The 12,576-nt window shown below is 35.6% G+C and overlaps 1 protein-coding gene across 1 annotated transcript in view; it reads left to right on the top strand.

The window, feature by feature from the left end:
- Positions 1-12,576, top strand: part of KCNQ1 (potassium voltage-gated channel subfamily Q member 1) — a 336,495-nt gene that overhangs the window by 100,441 nt on the left and 223,478 nt on the right. The gene's annotated exons all lie outside the window — the stretch shown is intronic.

The following is a 12,576-nucleotide window of genomic DNA, read 5'->3' as shown; positions in this document are numbered from 1 at the left end:
CCTCCTGTCCGATCAGTGATGGCATTAGATTCTCACAGGAGAGCAAATCCTACTGTGAACTGAGCATGTGAGGGATCTAGGTTGTGCACTCCTTATGAGAATCTAACTAAAGCCTCCCACAGCTGGCTGTGGAAAAATTGTCTTCCACAAAACTGGTCCCTCGTGCCAAAAAGGTTGGGGACCACTATATTATGGTATCCAATGGGTATCTCTTCATTTTACTTCATTATTTTTCTTTCTACAGTCTGAATTATCTTTATAGATCCATGTTCAAGTTCACTGATTCTTCTGCCAGGTCAAATTTGCTTAGCCCCACTAGTGAGTTTTCCATCTAAGTTATTATATTTCACAACTACAGAACTTCTATTTGGTTTACTTTATCATTTCTGTCTCTTTATTGATATTACCTATTTGATGAGTCTTTGTCATCACACTTTCATTCTTTAATGTGGTTTCTTTTGATTTTTGGAACATAGTTATGATACTTATTTTGAAATCACGTCCTTACATTTGGGGTCCCTCAGAGATAATTCCTATTTACTGCTCATTATTCTTGTTTAAGGGTCACAATTTTCTGTTTCTTTGCATATCTCATAATTTTTTTTTGTTAAAAACTTATTTTAGATAATATATCATAGAAACTCTGGATTCTAATTCTTCTCCCTAACCAGGGATGATTTCTGTTGCTCATTTATTTGTTTGTTGGCTTGTTTATGCCTTCTCTGCATGGATTCTACAGCGTCTGTGTTCTCCTGCAGTGTGCAGCCACTGGTGTCTCTGCTCAGTTTTGTTTGTTTTAACTCTTATGTTTGTTTTGTAAGCCCGGCTTCATTGGTGTCACCCTGGATCAGCACAACCTAGTGATCAAGCCATGATTAGTCAGACATTTGTTTAAACATCTTGAGCCAGTGAATCTTCCACCCTCTGCTGAGGGGATCTATGTGTGGGTTGGGACATTCAAAGTTCAGGCACTTTATAACTCTGTCCTGTATTTTACTGTCTGTTTTCAAAAGGTCTCACAGTCAGCCAAGGATAAGTAGATAGCAGGAAACCTCTCTGATCTCTCCTGTGAGCATGTACAATCTTCCATATCTCCAGACTTCCTTTTAAAATGTTTCTTAATCTGTCGCTTGCCCAACCAGTATTGGAACATTAGGTTGCTGTGATGTTGGCTGCCTCCAATTATTTGCCACTGAAATCGTTGTTGCTTGACATAGTGCATAGGGTTTTCTGTGGAATTCAACATCAGATGAGCCTTCTTTGTTGCTGGTCCTCAAACCTACTGTGCCCCTGAGCTTGGGTGGGGAGATGGCAGCCCCATGTTAAATCAGAACAAACCCTGCTATTCTTAGGCAGGTTTAATATTTTTTTATTTAATTAGCACTTTTCAATTTTTGTATTTCTTTGGTTAATTTCCAGACTTCTTAAATGGTTGTTTTTGACAGTTTTGTCCAGTTTTATCATTGCTTTTCAGGGAGTGGTTATACCAAAGTGCTCATTCCACCATCTCAGAAGTGGTCCCTATCTTGTTAATTTTATTTTTTTAATACAGATAACATTAACATACTTCCAAAAGTCAATACTAAACAAAAGGAGCTACTGAGAGAAATCTTCCTCTCACCCATATCTCTTCCATCCTAATTCCCCCTACCCCTTATAGGTAACCAGTTTCAGTGTTTTCTAGTTTATAGTTTGTGTGTGTGTGTGTTCTTTATGAGACATGATAATTTTCTCATTTCCCAAAAAAGTACTATTCTATATATGCTCTTTTGAATTTTGCTTTTCTCACCTAACAACATCTCCTAGAAATCACTCAATATCCATTCACAGAGATCTTTCTCATTTTATTGCTAAAGTTGCATAGTATTCCTTAGTGTGACTGTACTATAACCTTTCAACCAATCTGTTATGCTTGCATGTGTGGGTAGTTTCTAAATGGCAGCTATGCTCACCATTCTTTGGCTTTCCTACCATGTCTCTGAGAGATACATCTACTTTATCAATCGAATCTACCCCCAAGAGGTGATTCTCTGAGGCTGCCACCTCAAATCTTAGTCATTCGCAAGAGCCTCCACTATAGCTACTGCTCTGGACTGTCTATTTCTGACATGTGTTCTCCATGTTGACATTTAATGTTGAGCCTTATTTTTCTGGTGATAATTCTGTCTGTGCTGCTTTTTAGTCTTCTATGCACCCTTTAAATTTTTTTAAATAACATTTCAACATATACAATTCAGTGTCATTTAGTACATTTACAATGTTGTGTTCTCTGTGCCATTTCTAAGAATTTATTTCCAATCTCAAGTCATAAAGATTTACTCATGTTTTCTACTAAGGAATTTATGCCTTTAACTCTTATTTTTTGGTCTCTGATCCATTTTGAGATAATTTTTATATGCTATGAGGTATGGGTCCAACTTCATTCTTTGATATATGAGGATCCAGTTGCCCCAGCACCATTTGTTAAAAGACCACTCTTTCCACTGATTTCTTGACACATTTGTTGAAAATGAATTGACCATATATGTGAGTGTTTATTTCTACGTTCTCTATTATATTCCATTGGTCTATATGTCCATCCTTGTGTCCTAGAGACCACAATGTGTCAGTACCACATTATTTTGATTACTGCAGCTTTGTAAAAGTTTTGGAAATGGCAGGCCTGAGTCTTCCAACTTTATTCTTTTTCAATTGATTTTAGATTATTTGGCGCCCTGGAAAAATTCCATTTACATTGTAAAATCAGTTTTAAATTTCTGCAAATAAAAGACCCTTGGAATTTTGATAGGGGTTGCATTGAATCTGTAGATCACTGGGTAATACTGTCAACTTAACAATATTAAATCTTCCAATCTGTGAACACAGGATGTATAGTTCTATTTAGGTCTTCTTTAATTTTTGTCAACAGTGTTTTGTAGTCTTTAGTGCAGAAGTCTTTCACCTTCTTGGTTTAATTTATTCCCAGCTATTTTACTCTTTTTGATGCTATTATAAGTAGAATTTTAAAAATGGACTTCCTTCTTGGGCTGTTCATTCCTGGTATATAGAGGCACAAATGATTTTTTAAAATAAATGTTGAACATGTACCCTGCAATTTTGCTGGACTTGTTTATTAGCTCTACTAGTTTGTGGATTCTTTGAGATTTTCTAGATATAAGATGTCATTATTGAATAAAGAGTTTTACTGCTTCCTTTCCAATTTGGATGCTATTCATTTACCTGTTTGTTTATTTATCTGCCTAATTGTCATGGCTAAAACTTTCAGTACATTGTTCAGTAGCACTGGGTAAAGCACACAGCCGTATCTTATTTTTGGTTATGGGAGAAATTTTTCAGTTTTTTTCTCGTTAAGTATATTAGCTGTGGATTTTTCACAAATCCTCTTTAACACATTTTGAAAGTTCCATGTTTTTATCCTGAAAGGTTGTTGAATTTTGTCAAATGCTTGTTCTGAGTCAACTGAAATGATCACATGGGGTTTTTTCCTTCATTTTATTAATGTGGTGTATTACATTGATTGATACTCTTGTACTGAACCACCCTTGCATTCCTGAGATAAATTCCATGTGGTCATGGTATATAATCCTTTTTAATATGCTGCTGAATTTGGCTTACTAGTACTTTGTTAAATAAAATATTTTAGTATCTAGTTTTTCTTTTCTTGTGATATATTTGTCTGGCTTTGGAATCCATGTAATACTGGCCTCATAGAATGTATCGCAAAGTGTTTTCTCCTCCTCTGTTTTTTGGAAGAGTTTGAGTTAATTCTTCAAGTGTTTGGTATAATTCAACAGTGATGCCATCTGGTCGTAGCATTTTCTTCATTGGAAGGTTTTTGGTTACTGATTCAAACTTTCTACTTGTTATGGGTCTGCTCATAATTTCAATTTCTTTTTTATATTAGTATTTTGTGAATTTGTCCATTTTATCTAGGTTATATAATTTGTTAGTATACAGTTATTCATAGTATTCTCTTATCACACTTTTTATTTCCGTAAGGTCAGTTATATCGTTCCCACTTTTTTTCTTATTTTTGTTTTTTTCTGTTGTGTTTCTACTTTTGTTTATGATTTTAGATATGTGCAACTTCTCTAATTTTTTCTTACTAATTCTAGTTAAAGGTTTTCAACTTTGATCTTTTCAAAAATAAGCAACTTTTGGTTTTGCTAAATTATCTCTGTTGTGTATTTAATCTCGAATTCAGTTATCTCCACTCTCATACATATTATTTCATTCTCTCTTTTAACTTTAGGTTTAGTTCGTTCTTCTTTCTCTAGTTACATAAGGTACAATATTAGGTTATTGATCCTTCTTCTTTTTCAGTGTGGGCATTCGCAGCTATTTTTCCTCTAAGCACTTCTTTCACTACATCCCATAAGTTTGAGTATGTTGTGTCTTCATTTTCACTTTTTGAAAGTATTTTATAATTTTCATTCTGATGTCTTCTTTGACATAATAATTTTTAAAGAGTGTGTAGTTTTGGCCGGGCGCGGTGGCTCAAGCCTGTAATCCCAGCACTTTGGGAGGCCAAGACGGGCGGATCACGAGGTCAGGAGATCGAGACCATCCTGGCTAACACGGTGAAACCCTGTCTCTACTAAAAAAATACAAAAAACTAGCCGGGCGAGGTGGCGGGTGCCTATAGTCCCAGCTACTTGGGAGGCTGAGGCAGGAGAATGGCGTAAACCCGGGAGGCGGAGCTTGCCATGAGCTGAGATCCAGCCACTGCACTCCAGCCTGGGTGACAGAGTGAGACTCCGTCTCCAAAAAAAAAAGTGTGTAGTTTTATTTTCATGAATTTGTTAATTTTTAGATTTTTCTTCTGTTACAGATTTCTGGCCTCACTATATTGTAGTTAGAGAAGGTATTTCATGTGATTTCTTTATTTTTAAATTTATTGAGACTCTTTTGTGGCCTAACATATCATCCCTCCTGGGGAATGTTCCATGTGCACTTAAGAATGTGTAGTTAGGTGGAATGTCCATATTTGTTTATAGGTCTAGTTGGTTTATAGTATTGTTCAAGTCCTCTCTTTTCTTATTGGGCTTTTGTCTGGCTGTACATTATCTTGTGGTTTTTCTTTTTTTTTAATTTTAAAAATATGCATATTTAGTGTATAAAACATACAGTTAAATCATTAACATAGTGATGCAAATTAATATATCCATCATCTCACAGTTATTCTTTTGTGTGTATAAGTGAGAAAAGCTATAATCTACTCAATTGACAAAAATTCCAAATGCAATATACTATTAACTATTCTCATGTTATACATTAGATTTCCAGACTTGTTTATCCTATATATCTGCTACTTTGTATCCTTTGACCTACATCTTTCCATTTTCTTCCCCCACACCTTGCCCACGGTAACGACTATTTTATTCTATCTCTGTATATTTGACTTTTTTCTTTTTAAGATTCTACATATAAGTGAGATTATTTAAAACTTTCATTTGTATTTGGCTTATTTAACTTAGCATAATGTCTTCCAGTTTCATCCATATGGCAAGTGGCAGGATCTCCTTCATTTTTAATGTGGAATAACATCCCATTGTACACATATACACCACAGTTTATTCATCCATCAAAGGACACTTAAGTTTATATATTGTGACTCATGTGTATAATGCCACAATGAATATAAGAGTGCAGATATCTTTATGAGGTGGCGATTTCATTTTCTTTAGGAATATACCCAGGAAGAAGGATTACTGGGTCGGATGATGGTATATTTTCAATTCCTTTAGGAGTCACCATTCTGTTTTTCATTATGGCTGCACCAATCTACAGTCCCACAAACACTGTACAAGAGTTCCCTAACCCTAGCCAACACTTAATAGCTATCCTAATGGGTGTGAGGTGATATGGTAATTTTGATTTGCATTTCCCTGATGATTAGTGATATTAAATGTCTTTTCATATATGTGTTTGCCATTTTTATAACTTCTTTGCAAAAATGTCTACTCAGGTCCATTGCCCATTTTTTAATTGGGTTATCTGTTTTCTTGCTATTGAGTTGTATGCATTCCTTATAAATTTTGGATATTATCCCCTTATAAGATACATGGTTTGCAAATATTTTCTTCTAATCCATAGGTTACCTTTTCATTTTGTTGACTGTTTCCGTTCCTGTGCAGAAGTTTTTTAGTTTGATGGTATACCAATTATTTGTTTTTGTAGCCTGAGCTTTTGGTGTGATCTCCAAAAAATCACTGCCAGAGCCATGTCGAGCTTTTCCCTTCTGTTTTCTTCTGATTATGGGTTTTGGTCTTATGCTTAGGTCTTTTATCCATTTTGAGTTTATTTTTATTTATGGTGTAAGGCAGCGATATCCAATCTTTTGGCTTCCCTGGGCCACATTGTAAGAACAATTGTCTTGGGCCACATATAAAATAAGCTAACAATAACAACAGCTGATGGGCTAAAATAAATGCAAAAAAAAAAACTCAATGTTTTAAGAAAGTTTACAAATTTGTGTTGGGCCTCATTAAAGCCATCCTGGGCTACATGTGGTCTGCGGGCCATGGTTTGGACAAGACACAAAACTGGGTTTCCTAACATCATTTATGAGCGAGACTATCCTTTCTGTGTTGTTTTCTTCATGTTCTTGTGGAGAATTGGTTGATCATATATCTTTGAATTTCTTTCTTGGCTCTCTATTCTGTTCCACTGGTCTACATGTTTGTTTTTCATGCCAGGACCATACTGTTTGATCAATAGTTTTGTAAAATAAACCAGAAAGTATGATATCTCCAACTTTGTTTTTCAGAACAGAATTTTCAGAATTTCATTGGCTAGTAAAGGTTCTTGCTATTCCATACGAACCTCAGAATTTAAAAAAATTTTCCATGGGATTTTGATAGGGATTTTATTCAATCTGTATATTGCTTTGGATATTACTGACATTTTAACAATATTATTCAGATTCATAAGCATGGGATATCTTTCCATCTATTTGTATCTTGTTTAATTTCTTTCATCAATGATTCATAGTTTTCAGTGTACAGGTCTTTCATCTTCTTGACTAAATTTATTCCTAAGCAATTTCTTTGATGCTATCATAAATGGGATTGTTTTCTTGATTTCTTTTTCGGCCAGGTCATTATTTGTGTATAGAAATGCAACTACTTTTTTATATTGATTTTATATTCTACAACTTTACTGAACTCATTTATTAGTTCTAACAGGTTTCTTTAGCAGAGTCTTGGGGGTTTTCTATATGTAGGATCACGTCATCTTCAAATAGAGATAACATTACTTCTTTCTGATTTGAATGCCTTTCATTTATTTTTCTTGTCTGTTTGGTCTTGCTAGTACTTCTAGTACTACATTGAGTAGAAGTAGCTAGAGTGGGCATCCTTGCCTTGTACTGGATCATAGTGGAAGAGCTTTTGTTTTCCCTCATTGATTATAATGTTAGCTGTGGGCTTTTCATAAATGGCATTCATTATATTGAGGAGTGTTCCTTCTATACCTGAACTGTTAGAATTTATCAAGAAAGGATGTTCAACTTCATCAAATGCTTTCTGTGTGTCAAATGAGATGATCATGTGGTTTTCATCTTTCAGTCTATTAGTGTGTATCACATTGATTGCCACATGTATATTAAACCAGACTTGCATGCCAGGGATTAATTCCACATGGACATGATGTATAATCTTTTTGATGTGTTGTTAAATTTAGTCTGCTAATATTTTATTAAGGATTTTTGCATCAGTATTCTTGGGTTATATTGGCTTATAGTTTCCTTTTCCAGTGATGCCTTTGTCTCACCTGGGTATCAAGGTGATGCTAGCCTCATAAAATGTGTTAGGAAGTATTCCGTTTAGCTCCATTTTTTTTTGGAAGAGTTTAACAAGTATTAGTATTATTTGAATATTGGGTAGTATTCAGCCATGAAGCTATCTGGTTCTGGGCTTTTCTTTGTTGGAGGCTTTTTTTTTTTTTAACTTTTATTTTTGATTTAGAGGGTATATGTACAGGTTTGTATGTTGCATCATGGGTATATTGAGTATATTGCATGATGCTGAGGTTTGGGGTGTGGATAAGCCTATCACCCAGGTAGTGAGCATAGTACCCAATAGGTAGTTTTTCAGCCCACCTCTCTGTTCCTCCCCCAAGTAGTCCCCAGTGTCCATTGATCATCTTTATGTCCATGTTTACTCAGTGTTTAGGTCCCACTTGCAAGTGGGAACATGCAGTATTTGGTTTTCTGTTCCTGCATTAATTTGTTTAAGATAGTGGCCTCTAGCTGCATCCATGTTGCTGCAAAGGACATGAGTTCATTCATATTTCTTTCTTTCTTTCTTTCTTTTTTTTAGATGGAGTTTCGCTCTTGTTGCCTAGGCTGGAGTGCAATGGTATAATCTCAGCTCATTGCAGCCTCCGCCTCCTGGGTTCAAGTGATTCTCCTGCCTCAGCCTCCTGAGTACCTGGGATTAGAGGCATGCGCCACCACGTCCAGCTAATTTCATATTTTTAGTAGAGGTGGAGTTTTTCCATGTTGCTTAGGCTGGTCTCGAACTCCTGACCTCAGGTGATCCACCTGCCTGGCCTCCCAAAGTGCTGGGATTACAGGTGAGAGCCACCGCACCTGGCCGAGTTCATTCATTTTTACAGCTGCATGGTATTCCATGGTGTACATGTACCACATTTTCTTTATCCAATCCACCATTAATGGGCATCTAAGTGGATTCCATGTCTTTGCTATTGTGAATAGTGCTGTGATGAACATACAAGTGCATGTGTCTTTTTGATAGAACAATTTATTTTCCTTTGAATATATATCCAGTAGTGGGATTGCTGGGTCAAATGGTAGTTCTGTTTTCAGTTTTTTATTTGAGAAATCTCCAAACTGCTTTTCACAGTGGCTGAATTAATTTGTATTCCTGCCAACAGTGTATAAGCGTTCTCTTTTCTCTGCAGCCTTCCCAGCCACTTTTATTTTTTTGACTTTTTAATAATTGCCATTCTGACTGGTGTGAGATGGTATCTCATTATGATTTGGTGGGTCTTTCTTTTTTTTTTTGAGACAGAATCTTGTCCTGTCTTCCAGGCTGGAGTGCAGTAGCACAATCTCAGCTCACTGCAACCTCCGCCTCCTGGGTTCAAGCAATTCTCCTGCCTCAGCCTCTCGAGTAGCTGGGAATACAGGTGACTGCCACCACACCTGGCTACTTTTTGTGTTTTTAGTAGAGACGGAGTTTCACCATGTTGGCCAGGATGGTCTCGAATGCCTGACCCGAGATGATCCATGTGCCTCGGCCTCCCAAAGTGCTAGGATTACAGGTGTGAGCCACTGCTCCTGGTCTTATTGTGGCTGTGACTCACATTTCTGATTATTAGTGATCATGAGCATGTTTTTTTGTTTGGTTACTTGTGTATTTTCTTTTAAGAAATGTATGTTCATGTCCTTTGCCGATTCGATTGGATTATTTGTTTTTTCTTGTTGATTGGTTTAAGTTCCTTATGGATTCTGGATATAGGACCTTTGTCAGATGAACAGTTTGCAAATATTTTTTCTCCCATTCTATATGTTGTCTGTTTACTCTGCTGATAATTTCTTTTGCTTTGCAGAAGCTCTTTAGTTTACCACTGTGATCTCTTTGCTGTTGGTCTGTTCAGGCTCTCTATTCCTGATTTAATCTTAGCAGGCTGTATTTTTTCTAGCAATTTATCCATTTCCTCTAGGTTATTCAATTTGTTTGGATATAATTGTTCATAAAATCCCTTATGATCCTTTTTATTTCTGAAGTACCTGTTGTAATATATTCTCCATTTTCATTCTGATTTTTTCTTCTCTTTTTCTTGGTCCAAGAGTTTGTTGATTTTATTTTTCAAAATCGATTCTTTGTTTCAAAATTGAAGTCTTAGTTTTATTGACTTTTTTCCCCTATGGTTTTTCTATTCTAATTTGTCTCTGTTCTGATCTTTATTCTTTCCTTCTGCTAACTTTGGCCTTAGTTTGTTCTTTTTCTAATTCCTTGAGGTATAATTTTAGGCTATTTATTTGAAATATCTCTTCTTTTTTTTAATGTAGGCAAGGCATTTAGCGCTGTAAACTTCCCTCTTAGAACTGCTTTTACTGAATGTTTTGCTTTTGGTATGTTGTGTTTCCACTGTCATTTGAAGATATTTTTAAGTTTCTGTTTTCATTTCTTCTTTGACTCTACCCATTGCTGAAAGTAACTTACTGAAGTGCCTAAGTATTATTGTAGAACTGTCTTTCTCACTCCAATTCTGTCAATATATTTTCTTATATTCTGGGGCTCTATATTATGGTGTGTCTACATTTCCAATTGCAAAGTCTTGAGTAATTTACCATTTTCTCAGTATGTAATGTCCTCTTTTGTCTCCTATAACAATTTTTAAATTCAAGTTTATTTCTTTTATTAGTATAATTACCTCCAGCTTTCTTTAGGTTACTATTTGTATGACATATCATTTTTCATTCTTTCACTTTCAATCTACTTGTGTCTTTAGATCAAAAGTGAATTTGTTATAAATAACATAGGTTGATGGTTTTCTTTTAAATCCATTCTGCCAACCTCTGCCTTTTGGAGAATTTAATCAATTTACATTTAAAGTATTTAGTTATAAAAAAGAAATTCTGACATTTTGTGCCTTTTTTTTTTTTGCCTTACACTTTTTAAATACAACATTTCCTCCCTTGCTGCCTTTTTTTGTGTTTGTTGATTTTCAGTAATGTACCATTACAATGCTCTATTCGATTGTCTGTATGTGTTTATATGTATTTTAAAGACTTTATATTTTTAGAGCAGTTTTAGGGTTCAGCAAAATTGAGAGGAAAGTACAGAGATTTCCCATATACCCACTGCACCCATACATACACAGCTTTTCCCATTACCAACTCTCCCACCAGAGTGGCACGTTTGTTACAACTTATGAATCTGCATTTATACTTTATTATCAAAGTCCCTAGTTAACATTAGGGCTCACTCTTGGGGTGTACATTCTGTGGGTTTCTACAAATGTGGAACATGTTGATATGGTTTGGCTCTGTGTTCCCAACCAAATTTCATCTAGAACTGTAATCCCCATGTGTCAGGGGAGATGGCCTGGTGAGAGGTGACTGAATCATGGGGCAAACTTCCCCTTGCTGTTCACATGATAGTGAGTTCTCATGAGATCTGGTTGTTTAAATGTGTGTGGCATTTCGTATCTCGCTTTCTTTCCCTCTCCTATTCTGCCACGATAAAGATGTGCCTGCTTCTCCTTCGCCTTCCACCATGATTTTAAGTTTCTGAGGCCTGCCAGTCATGCTTACTGTACAGTCTACAAAACTGTGAGTCAATTAAACCTCTTTTCTCACAAATTACCCAGTCTCAGGTAGTTCTTTATAGCAGTGTGAGAACGGACTAATATACATGTATCTACCATTATAGTATCATACAGATACTGTATATTTATATATATTTGTACATTTTCACTGCCCTAAAAGTACTCTGCACTGCCTATTCATCCCTTCTTCCCCACCAACCCTTGGCAACCACTGAACTTTTTACTGTCTCCATAGCATTGTCTTTTCTAAAACGCAATATGATTGGAATCATACGGTATGTAGTATCTTCACATTGCCTTATTTCACATAGTAATATGTTTTTTAATTACCTCCCTATCTTTTCATGGTTTTATAGCTCATTTCTATTTAGTGATGAATAATATTTCATTGCCTGGATGTACTACAGTTTATCTGTCTACTCACCTACAGAAGGACATCTCGGTTGCTTCCAATTTCAACAATCACAAATAAAGCTTCTGTAAACATCTATGTGCAGATTTTTATGTGAATGTAAGTCTTCACCTCCTTTGAGTAAATACCAAGGATGTGATTGCTGAACTGCATGGTAAGAAAATGTTTAATTTTATAAGAAACCACCGATTTAGATATACTTTGGATTATTTGCGGGATATATATACACATTCAGAAGTGGAATTGATGGATCCTGTGATAATTCCACTTTTAATTTTTTGAAGAACCACCAAACTCTTTTCCACCAGGGCTGCACCACTTTACATTCCCATTAATGGTGTATGTCAAAGTGGCTGTACCATTTTGCATTCCCACCAGCAATGGATGAGTGTTCCTGTTGCCCCACATATTGGCAAGCATTTGGTACTGTCAGGGTTTTGAATTTTGGCCATTCTAATAAGCGTGTAGATATATCACATTTCTTGTTTTAATTTCCATTTCCCTAATGACATAAGATGTGGGGCATCTTTTCATATACTTAGTTGCTGTCTGTATATCTTCATTGGTGAGATGTCTGTTAAGGTCTTCAGTTCACTTTGTAATCAGGTTGTTTGTTTTCTAATTGTTAAGTTTTTAAGGTTCTTTCTATATTTTGGATAACAGTCTTTTATCAGATATATTTTTTACAAGTATTATCTCCCTTCTGTGGCCTGTCCTTTCATCCTCTTGATAGTATGTTTTACAGAGCAGAAACTTTTATTTTTAACAAAGTCCAGCTTATCAATTATTTCTTTCATGAATCATGCCTTTGTTGTCATATCTAAAAAGTCATCACCAAACTAAAGATCATCTAGATTTCTTCT

The sequence above is a fragment of the Rhinopithecus bieti genome, unplaced genomic scaffold (assembly GCF_001698545.2).
Source record: "Rhinopithecus bieti isolate Rb0 unplaced genomic scaffold, ASM169854v2 scaffold_1014, whole genome shotgun sequence".
NCBI lineage: Eukaryota > Metazoa > Chordata > Mammalia > Primates > Cercopithecidae > Rhinopithecus > Rhinopithecus bieti.
This window is presented reverse-complemented; position numbering and strand designations above follow the sequence as displayed.